The sequence below is a fragment of the Aricia agestis genome, chromosome 20, assembly GCF_905147365.1.
Source record: "Aricia agestis chromosome 20, ilAriAges1.1, whole genome shotgun sequence".
NCBI classification, from domain to species: domain Eukaryota; kingdom Metazoa; phylum Arthropoda; class Insecta; order Lepidoptera; family Lycaenidae; genus Aricia; species Aricia agestis.
Window position 1 is genome coordinate 7,780,884 of NC_056425.1, and position 24,309 is coordinate 7,805,192.

The 24,309-nt window shown below is 34.6% G+C and overlaps 1 protein-coding gene across 1 annotated transcript in view; it reads right to left on the reverse strand.

Moving 5' to 3' along the window:
* Positions 1-24,309, reverse strand: part of LOC121737255 (A disintegrin and metalloproteinase with thrombospondin motifs 7-like) — a 65,456-nt gene that overhangs the window by 21,054 nt on the left and 20,093 nt on the right. The window lies entirely within an intron of this gene.

The following is a 24,309-nucleotide window of genomic DNA, read 5'->3' on the forward strand; positions in this document are numbered from 1 at the left end:
TTAGAAACCCTAAGAGCTTTGCACTTTCGCTTCGTTTCGAGATGTTTGTGAACTGTAAGGGATTAGGTATGTACTAGGCAAATACTAATCTGGTTAAGAGGCTTTAAAATAAAGGACCTTTTGGTACATAGTGACATGTTTTGAATAGTGTCAATAACGAAGTATGGATGTCGATGCAAGGTAATTTTAACTTGATAATATTTACTTCATTTTCATTCTTTGCATATATGTATTTTTTGTTTATTTGTATGTTTTATCCACATGTTATTATTGAAGAGTATCTTATATCTTTAAACGAGAAATTCTTGTGTATATATATATATATATATATATATATATACATATATCCCTTTTTACGAAAAATGGGGAAACGTAGGTGCATGAAATTTCGCACAGTTATAGTTTATATGGTGAAGGAGTGCATCGAGCTAATATTATATTAAAACGATGCTTTTATCATATATATTTTTAAAAAATAAAACGTTACACACACTACGACACTACTACTAGGAAAAATGACAGATTTTTGAGTGACAAGCCTATACATACGAATTACACTCTTTTATTTATGGTTGAAGTCTGTTAACAACAAGTTGACAAATTGAAAATGGATTTTTTTTTATTTTTTTTATTTTAGATACTATTACACAATGCTTAAACGGCGAGTCTGAGAGCAGCTGAGTCCCAGAGACAACAATTGAAAAAAACTATGATGAAGTCAATATTTTTTACAAAATATAGGTAGTAGTCCTAATGTCGTTGCAAGTAAGGTCGAATTTCGACCACTGGGCGATCTCTGGTAATTGGAATCTCGGAATCGGCTCCAACGATTTTCATGAAATTTAGTATATAGGGGGTTTCGGGGGCGATAAATCGATCTAGCTAGGAATAATTTCTAGAAAATGTCATTTTCATAGGATACCGAGCAAAGCTCGGTCAAGCAGCTAGTAATATTGAAATGAGAAGACTCTAAACGAATAAGAAGAAGTCTTAAACAAGATGATATTTTGAGTATTTTTGAGTCCCTGAAAGGGATAAAGAATAGTTTTGTTACCGAAAAATGTTCGAGGTACCCTTGAGATTAACGAACTTTTAGCGCAATGATAAAGTTCCTGGCAAAGTTTAGCAACAAAAGTATTTAGAAGAATTAATAATATTATGCCACAGTTTATGCAGATTAAATACCGTTCAGTATAAATATTTTTGATCTTAATTAATATTATCTGTACAAGCAGTTAGTGTTATCGTAGCCGTAAATAGGACAGATAAACCAGTAGTTAAAGTAACTGATGTGCAAAGTTAATGGACACGGAACGGTGTCAGGTTACCGCTTTGATAGAAAACATGAATCAGAGTAGCCGCAGTGTAGCATGTTTTGAGGCAAATACGTGGGAGAGCCATGCTTCGGCACGAATGGGCCGGCTCGACCGGAGAAATACCACGTTCTCACAGAAAACCGGCGTGAGTGAGTTTACCGGAGGCCCAATCCCCTACCCTATTCCCTTCCCTACCCTCCCCTATTACCCTATTCCCTCTTAGCAGCCGGCAACGCACCTGCAGCTCTTCTGATGCTGCGAGTGTCCATGGGCGACAGAAGTTGCTTTCCATCAGATGACCCGTTTGCTCGTTTGCCCCCTTATTTCATTAAAAAAAATGAAAGCTTGAAGATCCATACTACTACAGCTGTAAATGCGAAAGTGTGTCAGCCTATCTGCCTGTATGTGTGTGTTACCTATTCACGCCCAAACTGCTGAACGGATTTTGCTGAAATTGGGTTAAAGATACTTTGAGTCCCGGAAAAGGACATAGAATACTTTTTGTCCCGGAAAAATGTACGGTTTTACCGCGATAATCGAATTTAGGCGCAACGAAGTTTAACAATAATTGGGAGCTGTCACATAATTTCATGCACATTTACTTTACGCTACAAACACGTAGAGCTGTTAACCTGCTGAGTCAATTCAGTCCGCAACGCGACGCGTAGATGCATAGCTAGGAATCATAGTACTGCGGGGCTAAAATGGTCGCTTTGAAGAATCATGATATGAATCATAATATGATTCATTTTTCTAAAATCAATATATAAAATCGCAGAATGCAACTCTGCTTGCAATTCATTCCTGTATTTTTGTACTGATTTGACATTTGTCAGTTTGACAGTTTTGACAATTCATTTGCTGAATCGATTGAGAGGAATTGCTAAATGTGACCATTTTAGCTCCGCCGAATTGACAGATTTCGTGAGCGTGAGACGTCTTGCAAATCTGTCAAATCCATACAAATTTAGAAATGCAACGCGTCCCGTCGCGGTTTGAATTGACCCTAAGGGTTGATTCAAACCGCAACGCGACGAGGCGAGGCGAGGCGCGGAATAAATTTGTATGGATTTGACAGATTGCGTGAGACGTCTTGCGAATCTGTCAAATCTATATAAATTTAGAAATGCATAATTATACCCGTCACTTTGCGGCCTGAATCAACCCTAAGTCTTCTGAAAGACAAAAATTACGCGTTGCGTATCCGAAAGTAAAATGATTGGGTGATTTCCATACCTGTTACTATCGTAATTGTCCGGGTTACGACACGCGTGTCTCCGGACAAGTAAATTGCCCGTAAACTCTTGTAAACGATAACAAAATTACTTACACTTTTGATTTAGATTCCCGAATCTATCGCAACGGTAGAAATGTCTTATAAACGTGAGTATGTCGCATACGATATTAAAATGTTATAACCTTATACCCCGAAAAATCATAATTCCAAACCCACCATGGGTTTGGAAAATTGTGCTTTTTTCCGATTATTATAATCTTTCATTTTAAATGACGTAAAAGAGAAAAAATTGTTATGGAAATAAAAAAAGTTTTTTGTGTGAGTGATTTTTATCCAAACGCAAACAAAGAACCAAACACAAATTGTAATACCTAGCTAAAAAATAGCTAGGTAAGTACTTACGTACTACATTTTTTTTTTGCTTTAGCAAATTAAGTTTTACAAACCTTATTATATAATTTAAAAGAAATAAAAATTTACTATTATTTTAAAAAACAAAATTACAATTTAAATTTTAAAGTAATTGAACACCGCAGTCTGAGCTTTTAGTGAGCTTTTCCATATTGCGTTCATGCTTCCTAGTTCCTACGAATTCTTGGCAACTTATAGCACATAGGTATTATAATAATATTAATAACATAATATTAAATAATAATAAATGTTGTCTGACGGATTAATAATTGGATAAAACAGATACTTAAATTTAAGTAATTAAGTATAACAGGCAATAACTCTGTCACTTAACATATTTGTTAATCTACAGGAAGTGAACAATTTTTTTTACAAAAAAAAATAACTTCCACTTTTTAGAAAGTCGGTTAAGACAGGAAAGTGCCAACCCTAGCGAGTGTAAAAGTTAGACAAAAGTGCAACGCCGTCAAATCTGACAGCCATTAAATTAACATACGATTGTCACATGACGGCTACATCACTTTACACGTATAATTGGCGCCGAAACACAAAACGCGCGCTAACATTCAAATTTGGAACACTTTGTTTTTAATTTTCGACCTTAAAAAAATCTTTTGTTTTTTTTATTATTTTCTAGGCAAAGAATTAACACGATTGCGACTTATCTGAATAAGCCGCGCTTACATTTGAATTTGGAACACTTTGTTTTTAATTACTGTCCAGTAAAAAATTTAACGTTATTTTTTTTTAATTTATGATTTAGGCAAAGAATTAACGAGCACTTATCACGATCGCGACTTTTCCAAAGCCGCTATGCGCGCGAGTCGGGCGTGCACTACTGACTATGCGCCTTTCAAACGTGGAAAATCTTCAGCCGCGGGTGATACACTATGCATTTTACATATAGCCTGTAGGTATATGCTGGACCGGACTTTGATAAAATCTAATGGACCGCTGATTCAATGAGCTGGTCTAATCAATGTCCTGCAGTAGTTGACCGTTAGAGAAAATTACGATGTAATTCGTCAGCTAGCTATAGGATTGGAAAGTTGAATGAAAAAACATATATAAATCGATTTTCGAAAGCGATTTTACAATTAATATACTACCTATACTATAATCGCTCAGTCCTGTCTCTAGCGATTATCGGCCTTTTGTCTACCACTGTATTCTAATTTTACAGATGTAGCGATATCTGTCAAACAGTTATTTGACAGTTATGTATGACATAACTGTCAAAAATTTTCCAAATTCAAATGACCGCGTGTATCGTAGTAGAGCAAGCTATAGGAAGCGTGACCCCGCCATGTATCACGAACCTTTTTTCTTTCGAATTATTTTTCTAGTATACTTAAATAAAATAATATGAAGTAGAATAGAAAAGAACAGTAAATTGTTTATTTATTTTGTGTATCTTAAAACTATACTTAAACTTAAAAACACAATTTATGAAAACTATGTACAAAAAGGCGGTCTTAGAGTGAAGCCAAACGAGCGTAATTTGTGAGTTGTGAGTCGCAGAATTTCTGCCGCGTACCTAAATATCTTTTCATACAAATCATGACTCACAAAATTACGCTCGTGTGAATCAAACAGGACTTTTGTATGAAACTGATTGCAACAGAATTCTGCCGAACCGAAATTCTGCGAGTCACACTCAAGAGTCACAAATTACGCTCGCCCTTACTTCTGAAAGCTGACTTATTTTTTTATTGTTGTATCGCTGAATTATTGTTTATTAAAAAAATTCAAACTGAAACTCAACATTCATCTAATTTAAAATTACAGTGTCATTATGACTAAATTACAATATAATATAAGGTTGTTTGTCTTATTATTCCTTTCATTCATTTCTCATCTTTCTCGCTCAAATAAAATCCTATGTATGGACCTGGAGCTTATGCCTGTTATTTCAGCCGTTTTATTTATTATTTCTGATTTAGATCAGGCGATATTTTTGTTCAGGCCATTTTTTTAACATAATCAAAAACATTTAATATTATATTTTGTTCTCCAATGCTTAGCATAGTTTTTTTTCGTTTAGGTGCAGGTGGAGAAGTTGTAGATGTACCTATAATAAAAATGACGTGAGTTTTGCGCTTGAATTCACCGTTTGGACCGCTAATCATCGTGTGCATAAAATGAATGCATAGAGTTGATATACAGTGTGTAACAAAAATAAGTGATAATACTTGAGGGCGTGTACGTGTTCCTTGTAGAGAGTTCACTGTGAAAGTAGCAGCGCTGAAAGACGAAAATTTTTTTTCACTTTTGTATGGCCAAGGGCCCGAGCGTCACGAGTTTCCCCATACAAAAGTGAAAAAAAAAATTGGTCTTTTAGCGCTGCTACTTTCACAGTGAACTCTCTACAAGGAACACGTACACACCCTAAAGTATTATCACTTATTTTTGTTACACCCTGTATAGTATAGTTGAGATATAGTACTCACCAGCCTGTGCCCAAGAATACGTATTGCTTACGTATCCTCGTGGTTCAATAATAATTTTCTGTTTTTGATTCAACTCCATTTTCATTAGTTGTCGATTACCCGAAGAAAGCAAAACAGATGAATTAATTTAAAATATTATTATATCAAATTTTTATTTTTATTATTTTTTCTTAATTGTTCGTTTTAGAGGTTTTATGTCTTAGTCTTTGATTTTTTAAATCCTCTTTAGAAATCCAATAGCTGAACTGATTTAGCTTATTATTTTTTGTTATGTTAGAGCTCGTATCGTTAATTTTAGAGGAAAGTTATAGTTATAAAACAATGATTAAAATTAGGTGAAAAATTAGAAAATATAAGTTAATGATACCATCGTTGCATAACATTATTTAAAATAATGTAACTTTACCGCTTTTGACAATTTTGATTTCATAAGATTCAATAAATCGGAGTAAAATCCGTCGGAACCGCTAGTGCCTACTATTATAACAATAATAATTATGAATATATGCATATTTTAGCTTTCACAGAAAAATAATATTTTTATTCTATGGAACATTGTAATAATATTATATCATAGTCATTTCTATAGCGAGCTGGCGATTCCGTGTTCATATTGTGCAAACATAAAAAAGGTGACCAAAGTTCAGTACCCCTGTTGTAAAAGGCTCGTCAAAGGTACTCGCGATAAAACAGGAGTAACTTGAAATTTTGGATTTCTGTATATGACAGCTGGTGAAAAATATATGTTTTTATTTTCTTGATATTTTTGTGTAGTTTTCATAAAAAAATAATGATTCCCTTTTATCGGATGATATAATTTATAAACTGTTTATTTAACATGTATAAAACTACGAAAAACCCAATACTTATGAAAAAAAATTAAACCGAGTTTTTCACAAAAATATCAATTATTATCATAATTGCGATAAAAATAACACGAATTTGCTGATAATATCGTAATTAAGTAAATCCAACTTCAAAAATTGCAAATTTCTGAGTTACGACGCTACGTTTTTGGACGAGGTATTATGAAACTTCTATCGCTTCGTTTTCTGTCACGATTTGTATAGAGAACGAAAAATTACGTCAAGATTTTCTGAAACATGGTAGCGGTAGGGTGAATAAACGCTAGAGACAAGATAGGCTGAGAGCACTATAGCTAGATCTTTTTCTCGTTCTCAAAACTTCCTATTTACGCTTCATTGAAAATAGAAATGCAGCCGTTGCTGAGAAACAAATTACCTCGAAATACATACACAGTACACAGCTTTGTGACATTTAGGGCCTGTTTCACCACTTTCTGATAGTGTCGAATAGGCTATTCACAGCTTTTTTGACAGATTCTCCATACTTGATCTGTCAAGTTAATTGGTGGATAGCCTATTCGGCACTTATCAGGAAGTGGTGAACAAGGCCCTTAAACTTGGAAGTAGGTATTGTAGTCACTTTTATAACTATACAGTATATTCAGAGCTATTTTATCTCTGCATTGAGTCTTGACAATCTGGCTCTTACAAAAAACTTTAAGCTTAGAATGGGCCGCAGCTTAATTTCTTTCGCAAGGAGCCGCATTTTCACAAAAAGTTTTTTCTTTCAGACAACGATTGTTCTATGAACTTCATTTTTAGATAAACACTTATTAATCATCTAAAAATATGGTTAATTTGTCTTAAACTCGATTAGAAATTAAATTATACACAATTCTTCAATTAACCTTAAATAATTAACTCATTTACAACTAAAAAGAGTAAATACAGTAATTATTATTACACTGGTTCAAGTGCAGTGACTGATATTAATATTATTATCTATTTTAATAGGTACAATTTATTAGTCGTAGCTAGTAACACATTTTATGACTTGTGTTATCTATATAAATAAAAATGAATTATAAATTTTGTAAGTCTCGCTAAAACTCGAAAACGGCTGAACCAATTTCGCTAATTTTAGTCTTATAATATTCGTGAATGATTAGGGAAAGTTTATACGGTAGAAAATTTATGAGGTGATACGAAGTTTACGGGTCAATTAGTTTCTAATAGAAGTACATATTAAATATTTCGAGGTCCGAAATATTTGTCCGTTCAATAAAATAATTATTTTTGTTCCAACTTTCAATTCAATTAATCGAAGGTGTTAGATTTAGATTTTACCACAGATCTCTAAAACATAGAAAGCTCACACTTAATGGAATGTAGAGAAACGGAAACTCTTATTTATGTAAACCAAATCTCTTAATACAACCACGTTAGCATACATAACGAGCTATCTTCACTTTACTAAATTGATTTATAATAATTTATGAATAAGACATATTTAATTCGGTGTTTAATGTGCGCTAGTAATGGATTTGAAACATATGTTTTCTATTTTATTAATACCATAGAATTCCATTAGTAAGACTAGAATATGTAAGCCACGGCTTTTAATGGAATTCTATGGTTTACGGCTTTGCTTGTGAAAATTTACTTGCACTCCGGGAGTGCCATCAGAACTCAGAAGCGAACTTAAACATTAACGTTATTAATATTTGCACAAATTCATACGTGTATGTACCACCAACCAAACCAAAATATATTTTTATGCGTAGTAAGAAATTACAATATTCTTTAATTGGGCTATGCCGTACACAATTTGTATCAAACGAAAATCCGCAGTAGAGATGGAGATTATTTCTTCTCCTTCGGCCGCGGAAGAAGTCTACTCTACCCATAAACCTATAATGCTAGTCTATGACTCTACCTCCGTCTCAGGAATTTTCGATCAGGTCACGTGTCTTGACGCGAGTTTAACTTTTTTTACTCATCCCCAAAAAAGTACACAACGCTGCTAAAAAAGTTATTACTTAAAAAGAGTCCATCGCACATTTTCTCTTTCATAACTTTGGCTATCCATTAATATTTCTTGTTTTTCCAACTCTATGTCGCTCTTTATGATTTTATTATTTTTAACGTGTCATAATTTATAAATTGAATAACGCATTAAAATATTTTATGGTCAGTTGAGCAGTTCCGGCATTATGTTTTGCATTATGTCATCATCGCATTTTGCAATTGTACAAACGAAAACATACAGTCATTATAAAGGCTCATACTAACATTATGTGCAAATTGTTTTTTTTTTTTAAACAGGATAGATTTTACCTATACTATAATATTATACCATAAAACACACTGTATAATATAATACTTTTTGACAAAAAAATACTTGTGTGTCCCTTACATAGAGTTTTTTCAGTTTGTGAAAGTAGCTGCGCCGAAAAAGTTACTTTTGACTTCTATGTTACTATGAAGAAATGCCCCTTTAACATTAATAGAATAAACATTATACCGATCAGACGTGCGCGTTTTCTGCGCGTACGCATCGTTTGTGCTGAAAAAAAACTTCAAAATGCTATAGGGTTTGGTAAAAACGCGCGCGCAGAAAACGCGCACGTCTGAAGTCTGGACGCGTTCTTACATTGAAGATTCCTCTCAATTCTTCGCTCGTGCGACACAATTTCTCATCACATACAGGCTACACCGCTTATACTTATTTTACCTCTGACATGACCTCTACGCTAACGAGAAAAGGCTCATTATCCTTCAAACTCGTATTTAGAAGTTATGTACGCTACACGCGTATTGTTTTAAAACTGTTACTGACACATTAGCAATGTTGGCAAAGACTTGATTGTAAATAACGATCTATCTCACTATGGCTACTCTCTCTCCGACTTACAAATTTTTTATCAGACCACGTGACCTAACGTGCGCTTAACATTTTTCCCCGACCCAATAAACTTAAGGCCGCAAAAAAGTTTTCACTTCAAAATATATTAAATAAATATTTAATATTTATTTAATATATCGCCGGTATAAATATAAAATAAATATTTATACCGGCGATCTCGGAAATGGCTCTAACGATATCGATGTTTATGTAAAAAGTGCGCGGTCTCGAATCTAGAATCGTAGTAGAGTAGATCCCAGGGTCAAAACTCAAACCAGCCTGCCTAGCATACGCCAACGAGATATCTCACTCTCGAGATAATTAAAAACTACTCGTCTCATAGTGTCAAAATCTCAACATTATCTCGACAAAACTCTAAAAAAATGTGTTATTTCGATGATAGATCTACGCGAGAAAAAATGTTTGTCATGCTAGGGTCAATAGAGATGAAGAGGCGTCATCAAACACCGAGAAAACATGTAGAATGAGATATCTCATTGGCGAATGCTAGGCAGGTTGGATGTTTTTTTGGAAGCTTGAATTCAACATTTATCCAGATAATATCTATGGACGCTTTACACCACGTCAGTCTGGCCCCGTGCTAAGTACCTAAAGGACTTGTGTTACAGGTACCAGACAACGGAAATATATTTAATACTTTTATATTATACATATATTTAAGATTTTTATTATATCATACACATATTTAATACACATCCAGAACCGGGAACATTGAAAACTTTTTTTGTTCCGTCGGCGGGATTCGAATCCGCGACCCTCGGCTTGAGCTACCAACGCGCTCACCACTGAGCCACAGAGGTCGTCAAATATCGTCGTCGGTATCGATATTATTGGTCGTCGTCGTCGATATTATTACATTTATCAGCACAATAATGCCTTGAATGTATCTGTATAGAATTCTGATCGATGTCGATTGATTTTATTATAACAAATTATAGGACTAGGACTAGCCTGAGGCGCTAGACCGCGATAAATACCTAGGCTTTTAGTATCAGATGGCGCCGGCTATTAGAATTAGAATCAGGTCCTATTAGAATTAGACAGGGCTAGATGATTTATTAAGCTGAATTGAGGCGTTTGATGCAAACCAGGATTCAGATTTCAGACATACCCTACATAATAATATAAGGTGTAAAAAATACTTAGGTAAAGTAGTATCTTCTGCTTACATGAAGCTGTACAGGCATAAAATAATTTTTACATTCGGAATAATCCTTCTTTCTCTAAGCGGAGAATCATTAATATAATAATAATTGCCGAACACAAAGTAAAAATTCTTATTTGTGGAAATAAGAATTTTTACTTTATGTTCGGCAATTATTTTCCTGTCTAAACGTCTGTCTAGCTGTAGCTAATACACACAATTTTCTGCTGTAGACTTTGATTCTTTTACATTCTTTTAAAAGCCATCGTTTATAAAGACGTTACAAGCAGAAATTCTACAACTTATCGCGATAAAAACTGTCCTTTGTCCTTTCCATCAATGGCCATAGGCCGTTTACTATCAGGTGATCGTTGCTCGTTTCCCGATGTTATTCCATAAAATACACCCTCTTACTATTTAAGATATTAAGGCAGCAAATTAAAGATTCGCTATTGAGACTTTCATAATATTATGGACAAAAAACAGTTCGAACCTTTTTTGTATGGAGCGTGGCATACCTAATTATTAGTTTCAAGTACTTAAAATGGCATATTTTCGTGAACATTTATAAAACATACGTCAATCGACAAAAAAAATATTACAAACAACAAATACTCTTTGACAAAATGTCGTAAATGTTATACTTTTTGAAATATTTGAGGTTCTATATCTAAAATGTTATTTATTTTATATTTTCAAACTGAAATAACTCAGAAAGTATATTATTTACGACATTTTGTCAAAGAATATTTATTGTTTATAAACATATTCTCTTTCGATTAGTGTATGTTTCATAGGTGTACACCAAAATACGACAGGTATGCCAATAAGGTACGTTCATCGTTGTTCTTTGTAACTACATTTATTCACTATGGCATACTAATATTATAAATGTAATATTATAAGTGTGTTTGTCTGTTACATCTTCACGCCCGAACCACTGAACCGATTTTGCTGAAATTCGAAATACTTTGCGTCCTGGGATTACACGACAATTATCCCGGAAAAATGTACGATTGCCGCGCAATAAACTAATATTGGCGCAACAGATTATACGGATATTGGTTACGGGCGTCATCTAGTGTAGACAATATTTTTTTTTATGAAATAAGGGGGCAAACGAGCAAACAGGTCACCTGATGGAAAGCAACTTCTGTCGCTCATGGACACTCGCAGCATCAGAAGAGCTGCAGGTGCGTTGCCGGCCTTTTAAGAGGGAATAGGATAATAGGAGAGGGTAGGGATGGGAAGGGAAGGGAAAAGGGGAGGATAGGGAAGGGAATTGGGCCTCCGGTAAACTCACTCACTCGGCGAAACACAGCGCTAGCGCTGTTTCACGCCGGTTTTCTGTGAGAACGTGGTATTTCTCCGGTCGAGCCGGCCCATTCGTGCCGAAGCATGGCTCTCCCACGTATAAAATAATTTATTTATTAGTATATTACCAATGAGTAATTCAAATCATAATCAAAGATAATAATTGAAACCAGATTTTACTGTTGTATGAGTAATTGTTATTATAGTATTTATCTTGTATACTATTATTAAACAAACAAGTAATGCATTGATAAATAGTCTGCGAGGTTTATTCACTTTATTACAGGTTATGGAAAGATTAATGATTATGATTATTATTTCTGCTATAATAAACTAATAAACTTAAAACTAGCATATACTTACCTACGATATACAGGGTGTAACAAAAATAAGTGATAATATTTTAGAGTGTGTACGTGTTCCTTGTAGAGAGTTCACTGTGAAAGTAGCAGCGCTGAAAGACGAAAAATTTTTTTCACTTTTGTATGGGCAAGGGCCCGAACGTCACGAGTTTTCCCATACAAAAGTGAAAAAAAATTTTGGTCTTTCAGCGCTGCTACTTTCACAGTGAACTCTCTACAAGGAACACGTACACACTCTAAAGTATTATCACTTATTTTTGTATATTAAAATAAAATAAAAAATTAAGAAGGGCTCACATACAAAAAACACAATTTTTGGCGTATTTTTGCTCTATAACGGTACGAAACCATTCGTGAGCGAGTCCGACTCGCACTTGGCCGATTATTTTTATTTCGGACCCGGTAAACTTCGTATCATTCCTCCTAATATATCTTATATCCTTAAACGAGCAATTCTTATATATATATATATATATATATATATATATATATATATATATATATATATATATATATATATATATATATATATATATATATATATATATATATATATATATATATATATATATATATATATATATATATATATATATATATAAAATAAAATAAAATTAGCCAAATTGGTTCAGACTTCTGCCGTTCTCGAAATTAAGCAAGACTTGTAAGGTTTTAAATTTATTTATATGGATAATTCTAAAAATACAAAGCAGGTAATAGTTATCGCAAGCCCGCTTAGTATTTTTTTGTTGCACGATTTTATTGGAATTTACCTAAACAGATAATAGGCATGATGACTATTTTTTTTCTTATCGGTAATTGAAAGATACTTAAAAAATAGAAACATCGCTGAAAGAATGACTCTGATAGCTTAAAAATTCACCAAGATATGACAATTCAAATATCTCATAAAAAAGACCTACCCGAAACGCTCCATACAAAGTGCTACGAAAGTATGACTTCAGTCTTTCGTAGTTTGTACGCATCGGGAGACAACTTTGTTCGACAGGTATATTAAATATTGCGTTTATGAAAGTGGTTTTATAACAAATGTTGCTTTTAATTGCATAAGCTATCGAATTGTATACAAATATTAAGAAATTTAATTGAAAAAAAAAATTTACTTGAATATCCAACTTTGAAGGCGCATAACAAAAAAAATACAAATGCTATCAAGCTGAAATTTTGGGAACACTTATTTTTTACCGTGATTTCTTTATTTTATTAACAAAATTAGCTAATCTTTGACCTTGTCATCATCCCTATTAAACAGTAACAATAATATCACACCTCAAATTCAAGCAATACCACGTGCTAAAGCCATAATCAATAGAGTTATTAAGCTTACATAATCGCCACCCAAGGCGTTTAAAGTGCCGCCAAATTACCATAACAGTATAAATATCTATAAATTGACATGCGGACAGACATTTCGCACCAAAGATGGCGGGTTCATAGGTGGCGCTACGGTAATGACGCCATTATTGATTTGTAATGTTTACCGCCAATTTAAATAAACGGTGTCATGAGTATATTGTTTTCGGAATATTCTAGAAGTAAATTTTTGAGTAAGAGACAACTATTTTACAAACAATGTCCACCAAGTATCAAGTGACAAAAATGAAAATTAACGACGGCGTTATTTTGACAATGTCACTAGCGCCTCTAAACATGATGGATGCGGTCATGATAGCTAAGTTGTCTATAATAACTAGGCAACTATAGACGGATATACGCTTCTTACCCTTTCGTTATCACTTGTCCAACATAGCCCAAAATAAAGAAACCGCATTCGTCTATACTGGAACACAATCACTGTCACTTCTAAATATAACTATGAATTTAGCCCGGCCGCACATTGTCCGAAAGAATCATGGCCAAATTTGTATAGGAGCTGGACTCGACTTTTATTTTTGATGTCCCAAAATAAACTATAGTTAGATTTGGTTGTTCTAATGCTCTAAACATAATTCCGTTTGAGAATTATGTCTAAATAGCCACGATTTTTTATAATAATTAATAACGTTTACAATAATTATTTTGAGGTTAGACGTAAAAACTACCTTTTTCCCGACTGCGGTGTGGCCTACAAGTGTATATTCGGCGATCTCGTTTCTAATTATTTCAATTTTTCCTAGAGTATTACCCAAAAAAATAGAACGATTGCGAATGATCGCCGGCTGTCAGAACATAACGAAACTAAAATATATTGATATTTTTTGTGGCTATTTATAGACACATTTCTAATGATTTTCGATACCTTAAAATATTAGGGAATTTTTGCTACTAATGGCATATCGGGACGCCACCGCCCACCTGGTACGATTTGGCCATTGTTCTTTCTGATCAGAAACAGTTGAACGTCCGCGCTGTCTCTTACATTTTGTACTGAGCCGAGTGAGCTCGAACTCGCCGGAAGAATATTTCGGATAGTTTGCGGGGTGGCGGTCCGGCGGAATTCAACTGTTTCTGATCAGAATTCGGACAATGTGCGGCCGGGCTTACCGGGATATTATAACAGTCACTTCTGGAATATAGCTGTAAATTTATTGGAACATCATGTCTTTGACTTCTGGCATATAACTCTTTTACCGGAAGTCGGAACACTATAACAGTCACTTCTAGAATATAAGTTTCAATCAACCATCACAATAATATAGCTGTTACTTTCGGAATATAAGAGGAATTGACAATCATAATTGTCACTTCAGCGGGGCTAAAATGATCACATTTAGCAATTCCTCCCAATCAATTCAGCAAATGAATTGTCAAAACTGTCAAACTGACAAATGTCAAATCAGTACGAAAATACAGAATGAATTGCAAGCAGAGTTGCATTTTGCGATTTTAGAAAAATGAATCATATTATGATTTATATCATGATTCTTCAAAGCGACCATTTTAGCCCCGCTGAAACATAACTCTCAATTGGACTATCATAACGGTCACGTCTTCTGGAAAATAGCTCTCAAGAATTATAATATCGTCTATGTTCACTGTATTCAGATTTCAGGAACACCTTCTTTGTCACTTCTGGAATATAACTGTCAGTTTAGTGGACTAATCCCCCATAACTGTCGATTGAGTGGAACTTCATAGCTACTGGACGGCGTCAGTCCTTCGTATTAATCACGAATGAGGTCCTTACCTGTCAGACGCGCGACGATTGATAAGATGTTGCGAAAGTATTGCGAATTAATTTATTATTCAACACAACATTAGCTGTAGATAGGGCTGCCAGTGAGGGAAAATTGTGTAGGATTCTTGGAAATCCATTGTTATTCTATTGTGTCTCACTCACCGGTGAGCTTAAGGGGCTTGATGGGTTATTATCACTATATTTTATTAAAATGGCCCCCTATTTGTTGGATAACTAAAACGATAAGGTATTAAGATAATAAACATACCTCATACTAATGTTATAAAGATGAAAGTTTATAAGTGTATGTCAGTGTGTGTTTGTTACTTCTTAACACTTAAACAGCTGGCCAAACAATTTGGAATGGAGTGAACTAAAATCCTGGATTAACGCATTTTACTTCGGAAAAATTTCTTATTTCTATGGGTATCAAGTGGGTCTACTGTTAATACGCTATTTAATTTCACTAAAAACTGCGAACCACCACGAGGTGCAGCGAGTATGTCATAAATTGTAACAATAACTAAAATATAGTATTATTAATGTAACATTATTGCTCATCTAAAATAATAAACATTTAAAAGCCTTTCTCTAATTTCTCAATTCTCTTCTCTATATTCTCTATATTCGCGTTTCTAGGAAACGTGTAACTGGCAACCCTAATTCGCTATGACAAATCGTAGATAAGTTTGAAAAATAACATCCGTCTCTTTCGCAGCATCATAACTCAGTGGTATGGATATTTTTTTCATATCTTGTCACTAGCTATTTATATAGTAATCTTGCATCTAAAATATGAAGGTGTAAAATTTAGACTGAAAGTGTGCAAGAGGATATATATTTTTAAATACTGTTTTCACGCTGGCAGTAAACAAAAAGTTTTAATCGACGATTGACAACGCGTCTGTCAATATCCTGATATGATAAAATGTCGGATTTTGGTCGAATTATTTACTGTATGTGCTTTTAGCGCCCTCTGCTCCGGCCTTTGAGTAATATTGCCTGTCACACAAAATAGACTTACAAGAAATTGATTCCTTGATTACTTATAACATAATATGCATCGAGATTGACAATACTCAATTGTCTTAAGACTCCCTCCCTGCTCCCATCACCCATGATTACTACCAAGATTGCATAATCGTCGATCCTGTCGTAGCCAAAGTCCCTTTCGTTAAAAACGATGACTATATTCGTTATCAAAATGTATGGGATTTGACATTAGTCTTCGCAAGCGAAATGTCATTTAGCGATGACTTATGTTAAACTGCATACATTTTGATAACGAATTTCGTCATCGTTTTTAATGAAAGATACTTTGTCTAGGGTCTCAGAACAATCATAGTCGAATATCAACACGATCGGAATTACTTGTATTGGTCACTTGGCATGCCTTTTTTCAGAATCCACTTATTAATTTTTGCGAAAATACGTAACAAACACACACACAAACTTAATAATATTATTAGTGTGATCATAACAATAATAATATTATTTACTATTAAGAGCTCACCTGACTCTAAAAATCAAATATCGTCCTTCTCTCTTCACACCCACGCCCGTCTTTCATATGCCAGGTGAAAAAGGACGGCGCGGAATCATCGCCGAGTTAGTTTTACTTGAATAAAAGACGAACTATAATGATTATGAAAAAAGTGTTTTGAGCAAATTTAGGTTTTATCAATACCTTTTTAGATATTAAAAAATATTAAAGAAAAGACAGCAAACTTCGTAAATCCGAGCAAAAATGTGTCTAAAACAAGGTTTTTTGTAAAAAATAAACTATCGAGCATTTTTTGAGTAATCGTGTTTTCGTCTTGAGCATTTAATCTTTATGAACTGAAGTTACTTGTGTCAAAAAATCAGTTTTCCAGACCTTACAAATTTTGAGATCTAGGTTAAAGTATGTAGTCAAGTTAGGGTCATATGGGCTCTTAACATGCATGTCAAACTAAAACTATAGCAAATAGTTTATACTATAGCAAATAGTTATAATCACTTACATAATGAAAGCTGATAACTATACTTTATTTCTAGCATTGTGTTCCATTTATAGAGACTCTCTGGCGCCAGACAATTGTTATAAGTAAAGAAACCTCTTAGCTTTTGATACCAATTATAATAAATTACTAGATATTCCCCAAATATTTTTGGGCAAAAATTCGTTTGTCGCAACCGTAATTTTTTATGTAATAATAATGTACTATGTCCTTTCCAAGGACTTAAAAATTCCTCCTTACAAAATATGAACTTAGTTACTTTAGTTTATTATGCGCAAAGAGGTAATAAACAGAGACGTCTGTTTATCTGTTACCTTTATAGTCCTGAATGGATTTGGCTTTTTAGAAAGATGTCCTTTGCAATCGTTTTTTAGAACCTCCGTAAGGACTAACTCCTCCCCTACTTTTTATAAAGGACTTTTTTATGTTTATATTCGTTTAAAATCAAATTCAGGGGTTCATATACACAAATCTAGGCTTTGAACACGGAATAAAGCTTTGTAAAGGGGTTCATAATGTCAGGGTTAACAATAAATGGTCCTTGAATTTTCGTGGTGTATGAATATGATTCAAGCATTAATCACAATGATCATATGACTAGATACGTCAAAGGACACCAGAAGTAGGTCCCGAGCCATTTACTGTGTAATGTTGCGCTAAATTTATACTAATGTAACGCGTAAGTGCGTAATAGCGCATTTACAGTGTCCGACCCGATATCGAAATTAATCGCGACGATATCGGTGAGGTTATGAATGCTATTCGCTCTTTTACGCTTCAAAAATCTATTAACACTTTTTGTGATAAAAAAAAACTTTGTAGCTAACACGAAGCACAGTTATTTATAAGAATAGCACCGACTAACAATGTCAAATACAAGGAGCATGTACAGCATGACCATCCTGTCAATGATTTAGATTTCAATGAATTGAAAGACGTACACGTCCAAAAATGAAATAAGTCGAAAAATTTACGTACTTAACTCAAAATTTTATTTTATTACTTTTTTTTTTTTACTACAGGCTTAATTTACCTATATGCGTCCCCCAGAATTCACGTTTTGGTGGCTACACTGCGAGATCACAAGCAATGTATGTTAACGACAGCGCCAAGTAAATCGTTACGTACTATTTTGTGATCCCGCGCGGCGGTGTAGCAGCCAAAACGCTCGTTAGCGCGGACGCATATAAATCCAGTCCTATATCGTATCGATATCGGATGCTGTGGTGGCGCTCTAACAATAAACAGACATCATACTCTGATGACAATTCTTTAATTTACGATTATTTGCATGCCGGCCTTGGCTTGCAGTGTTGCGGTGATTGACTGTTTATAGAACGAGTCATTTGCGTCCCAAAACACAATTGCGATTTCGAAATCGTCAATTGTTGGACAGTTTTGAACGCCGTTTCTTGTTTTATTCAAATGCAGGGAAAATATATAGCCCATTGAGATCGAATGAATCAATTTTGTACCTGCTATTTCTAGGTCTATTCTGACAAATAATCTTACAATACTTCTATTGCTTTATGGTTCTTCATTAATATGTCAAAAATGAGAAGTGTTTTATTGGTCAAAACTCCAAAACAACTTTTGTAATCAATGACAGTGATAGTAAAGTCTTTATGGAAAAATGTAGAGATTGAATTTAATTATTACTTTAATATAAATGACGAATTATCATAGTTATCGGTATTATCTGTCAAACTCTTCACTAAATTAAAGTCAAATGATCATTTAATATTGCTGAGTGTTTAAGTGGTGTTATTGCAAAAATTGTGTTGATTAAAAATGAAGACAAGCCGTCTAGCCAATTACCAAGCTTATAAATAGCGTTGTCGCCAAATGATACGCCAAAAATATAACAAGAGTTTCATTACTCGCTTGGAAACATTGATAATGACTTTATAGATACGTCTATAATAATTGACGAATTTTTTGTAGACAAAAAATATTACCTACTTTCTTGTGACTAAAATTACACAATAACTGTTGTAGACATGATCAAAATATTTCTTTTGTAAAAAAAATGTCTGTAACTTACTCAAAGGAACAAAATAATAATATTATTTAGATATAATAATTTATGTATACTATTAGGGCTATGACGTAAATCCATTACTGTTTATCTAAAATCGCACTTGCCCTTTACTTGAACAGCATGTCCAGATTTTTAACAGATTGTATCGCATTTTGACAATCAGTTATGTCAAATTTAAAAGCTCTTGTATGACATAATGCAATGCAAGTTGTGTGGGCCGAAAATTAAGCAAGCATTTAATAATTCAGTGAGTAAAAATCAAAATATTATTATTATTGTCTTCGACGAAATGGAAGAAATAAGTTTTCATCCTAAAACATATCTTATTGTTATGGCAATATACAATAGCATATACTATAATATTAAATAGTGGAATTATCATTACAATCTTATGCACGGTATCTAGAGTATTTTACGTTCTAATTCTATGATTTTAATGGGAACTTGTCTAATATGTGGTAATTGTCTTCGACAAGCAATAAAGCGACAACCAATTAACAATGCTGTTAAAAAGAAATTTCTCTGACAAGAAACCCAAGCAATTGGACATTAATTCAATTATTGGACTCATCAACATCATATTTGTTTTTTTTTTAATTTCGTTACTTCAGCGGCTGAAGCCCGACCAAATCAAAGTAGGTGGTCTCTCGAATTGACAGGTCTATCTGTTTTTAAATCATTGGTCGTTGACACGCCAGACCGCAGTAAATGAGTCGCAATTGGCTCAATATTCGCACGTTTTACATTACCACGACCGCGGGATTTGATATGATTTTGTAATACTGTAATTCGAACACTTTATTAAGACATTGTCTGCAGCAAGAGACTTTGTCTATGTTGCATATCAAGAGAGGACTTACAGAGAACTAAATACTAATGCCTGATTTTACCAATCGCCTTCTAAAGCTAAGTGGTACCCTAGCTGAAGCCATCAATATTTCACAAATTTTTGTGTGTCACCTACGTCCTTAAGTTGTAAGAACTTTTGTAAAACATTATTTTTTTACACTAACACTTTAAACACCAGGGGGGACAATTTCGGTCGGCGTTTATCGTGTTAAATATATTTGGGTTATGAGATACTTGACCCTAAAATACCCCTAGAGAACACCTAGCGTTAGGAGCCTAATGGGAGATCTACCAAACTCACGCGTACGGTAATGCACACTAGTCTGGTCAGATCGGCCGGTGCTCAGTCCGACCGGAACGATCGGACTTCCATATTTGGCAGTTAAAGTCTTGGGGTCTCTGATGCGGTTTCTTCTCTAATACGAACAATAATCAGGGCGAGCGAAGCGAGCCCTACTAATTGGGATATATAAGGTTGTAGCAACCTTTACATTTTGTGATACATTTTACGGAAAAACTATCACGCCTATTGATATGTGCTTCAACATAGTAATTTCTATTTTTCATTATTTTATTTAGTTTAATTAGTCAGTCAAGATGTGACGACGCGAGCCCTCACAAAGCTCGGCTTTTAGCTAGTATGTATATATGTAATGGTAACAACAATAAGTAATACTTTTATGTCTCTTGTACACAAACTGTGCAGTAACTTTACAGTGACAAGCGATGCATTTTCAATGAGATACCCAAAATCCAAATCTATGAGGCGATTTCAGTCAATTTAATGTATTATTATGAAGTAAACAAAGTTCAGTTTTGAGTGGTTCCTTTAAACATGCATCGCATCGTCTCTTCACGACGCGATGCACTATGACGTTGCTCGTTCGCGCCTAAAACCTAAACCTAAAACTGCATAATCCAAGTAGTCCGTATATTCGGGGCCTTATTTGACATTCAAATCAACTCCAGATGCGGGATTACTCAGTAACGAGCATTTAATATCGGCAATACATCATGTCAGCTGCTAAATTGTGTTTAAATTATGATTTTCGGCGATTCACAAAGACGTAGATAATGTTATGACTAACGTAAACAGCTTGTCCAATTTTAAATAAGTGCTGACCTAAATATTAGTGGTTAGATGTTGCCCGCGACTGTTAAGGGTCGGTTCACATAGAAACGTGACACGTCAAAATTATTAAAATGACATTTTTAAAACTGAGCTAGATGACTCAACTCCGTTGCGCCAAAATTCGTTTTTCGCGCGGGAACCGTACATTTTTTTCGGGATAAAAAGTATCAAATGTCCTTTCCTGGGACTCGAAGTATTTCCTTACCAAATATCAGCAAAATTGAATCAGCGGTTTGGGCGTGAACACACAGACAGACCCACTTTCGCATTTATAATTATAATTCCATACATTTTTTCGGGATAAAAAGTATCATATTGTGTCCCTTTCCGGGACTCAAAGTATGCCCATTGACTGAACTAAGGAAAATAAATATACAAAAAAAATATTGCTTATTTAATCCCCTATACGAATAGCTAAATATTTTATATAAAAATAAATAACATTTCCATTTATAAGAAAAATAAGAAACGCTCTCCTTCATACATTTTCGCCCTATCAAGAAAGCGGCGAGCGTCGTAACCGCCACTGTACAAGGCGCGCTGATAATGAATGTTATTTTAATGTCCTTAACGTCGATATTCGTACTTACCTGCCAAAACTTGTCATAATTTTTGTGATAGCGTCCTTAAAACTGAATTTATTTACTACAGTAGAAGTTGCACATTGAAGTGACAGACTTGCAACTTGCTTTGTCAGGCCAGCTGCCACTTACAAATAAGAATTTGGTAACCAACACCGTGGCAGGAAAATTTTATACAGGTTGTATCAAAACTAAGTAATAAAACTTTAGGGTGTGTATGGGTCCCCACTCCCCTGTATAGAGCCCACTGTAAAAATAGCAGCGTTGAACGAGTAACTTTTTTACTTTTGTATGAGAAAATCCATAATGCTGGGGTGCTTGCCCATACAAATCACAAAAAAAAGCTCTTTCAGCGCTGCTACTTTTACAATGAACTCTATACAATAAGGGCCACATCACACATACACACCCTTAAGTATTATCACTAAATATTTGGGACATTTCCATTGTCACCATAAAAGTTGGCGTTAATAGATGGACAGCTACGATTGACAAGCCACTTATGATGTGCTTTGACAAGATATATCACCAAAACCGTGTTTAGTTCATGTTTCCGGTCATTAGTGCAAGCGCATGTGACACCGTAACATTTCAAAATTACAATTCAAATTGAGTTGTAGGGATTGTTTTGAGGGTTCCGTACCCAAAGGGTAAATCGGGACCCTACTACTGAGATTTCGTTGTCCGTCTGTCCGTTTCCTGTTTTCTCTACCTACATTTCAATCTTTCTTCTTTCTTTTCTCATTATAAAGGAATACTAGATTTAGGTTTCCTCTCTACAATTCAATTATAAAATTCCAAACTCCATCTAAAATCTACGTAAATCTCGCATTTAATCGGGAATAATTTGCACCAATAGTACACAATGGGTATTGGATTAAAAACGGCGTTCCGATAGTAATTGGTACCTAATGGTGGAACAATGGAGGTTGTGCTGTTTCCGGCCGTGTCTGTTAACATAAGGTCTAGTACATACACGAGACAAAACCTTAAAGCTTAGGCCAAACCTACGTGACCAGGCGACTGCGAAGCGGAGCGTCAAGTTGTCAAATGTGTTTTTTGTATACAAAACACACATTTGACAACTTGACGCTCCGCTTCGCAGTCGCCTGGTCGCGTAGGTTTGAACAAAGCAAGCTTTTACGTTTTATGGATGATTCAGAAGATCTTGTTGATCAGAAAAGTTTGTCTTTTTATTGTAGCACATATTTAGTGATGCAACGGATTCTGTTTCCGCAAGTGCGTAAGTTCCGCGCTTTTTTCAACATCCGTTTCTGCTTCTGTTTCCGCAGACTTTTATAACGGATATTAAACGGAGTTTACAACCGACGGCTGAGAAATTTTGAATATTAATAAAATATTGTTCAGTTGCAAAGTTGCAATATTGTTTTCTATAAGTAATAGATTTCTAATATATGTATTTCTAATCTAGATTTGGCGTATTTGATTCTTAATAAAGAATGTATTTGTAATTTTTTTTTTTTTTCATATTATTTACACTTCCGTTTCTGCATTCGTTTCTGTTTCCGTTTCTGGTTCCGCTATGACACTTCCGTTGCATCACTACTCATAATATACTAAGGCCAGGGCCCTCGCTACCATATTATGTGATATGTGTAATGTGTGCAATGCACACGGGCGCCATCCTCTAGGGGCCCAAAATCGTCATCTTTAGGGGCGCCAAAACCAAGGACCCAAAAAATTTGCCTAAAGGGGCGACAAAATCCTTTTTTTGCACACAAGCGCCAGTAGCACTTACGGGGGTTCTGACTAAGGCCGGTATAAATAGTCAGTACTTAAGATGCGTCATGCGACCCGGTCTCAAGACGCGGTTCGGATCTGTGATTGGTCCAAATTTTGACATCCAACCAATCACAGAGCCTGAACCGTGTCTTAAGACCGAGATGTATCTTGAGTAGGTAACTAGGTACTGACTATTTATACCGGCTTTATACCGGCCTAAATGACGTCCGCAACTTCGTTGCGCCAAAATTCGTTTATCGCGTGGAACCGTACATTTTTCCGCGATAAAAAGTATCCTATGTTCTTTCCCAGGACTCAAAGTATATCCATACAAATTTCAGCCTAATCGGTTCAGCGGCATGGGCGTAAAGAGGTAACAGACAGACAGACACACTTTTACATGTATAATAATATTAGTAAGTATGAATATTAGTATGAGTCTCAATGACGATCTTCAAATTGTCAAAACATAATAATTATCACCTTCCCGTGAGGTAAATGGACTTATAAGAATCTCCCTACTATGATATAAGTACTGTAAGAAATTACAGTACTTATATCATAGTAGGGAGATTCTTATAAGTCCAAGTCCAAGAAATTGTAAATACAAAATTTTATGTGTATCTAAACATAATTGTATAAACACTAAATCTTTTCTATCTTTCTAGAAAGAAAAGAAGATAGAAATTTTTTTATCAGCACATAGAGTAGATGAAGCGCAGCTTACAATGGAATAGGGCCAGGCCGAGGTAGTAAATTACTTAGCCGCTACGTATTGGGGGTTAATGACAGTCAACTGACGATATTGCAGCGGCCGATTTCTCTAGCGGGGTAAACTGTGAAGCCAAACGAATTGAA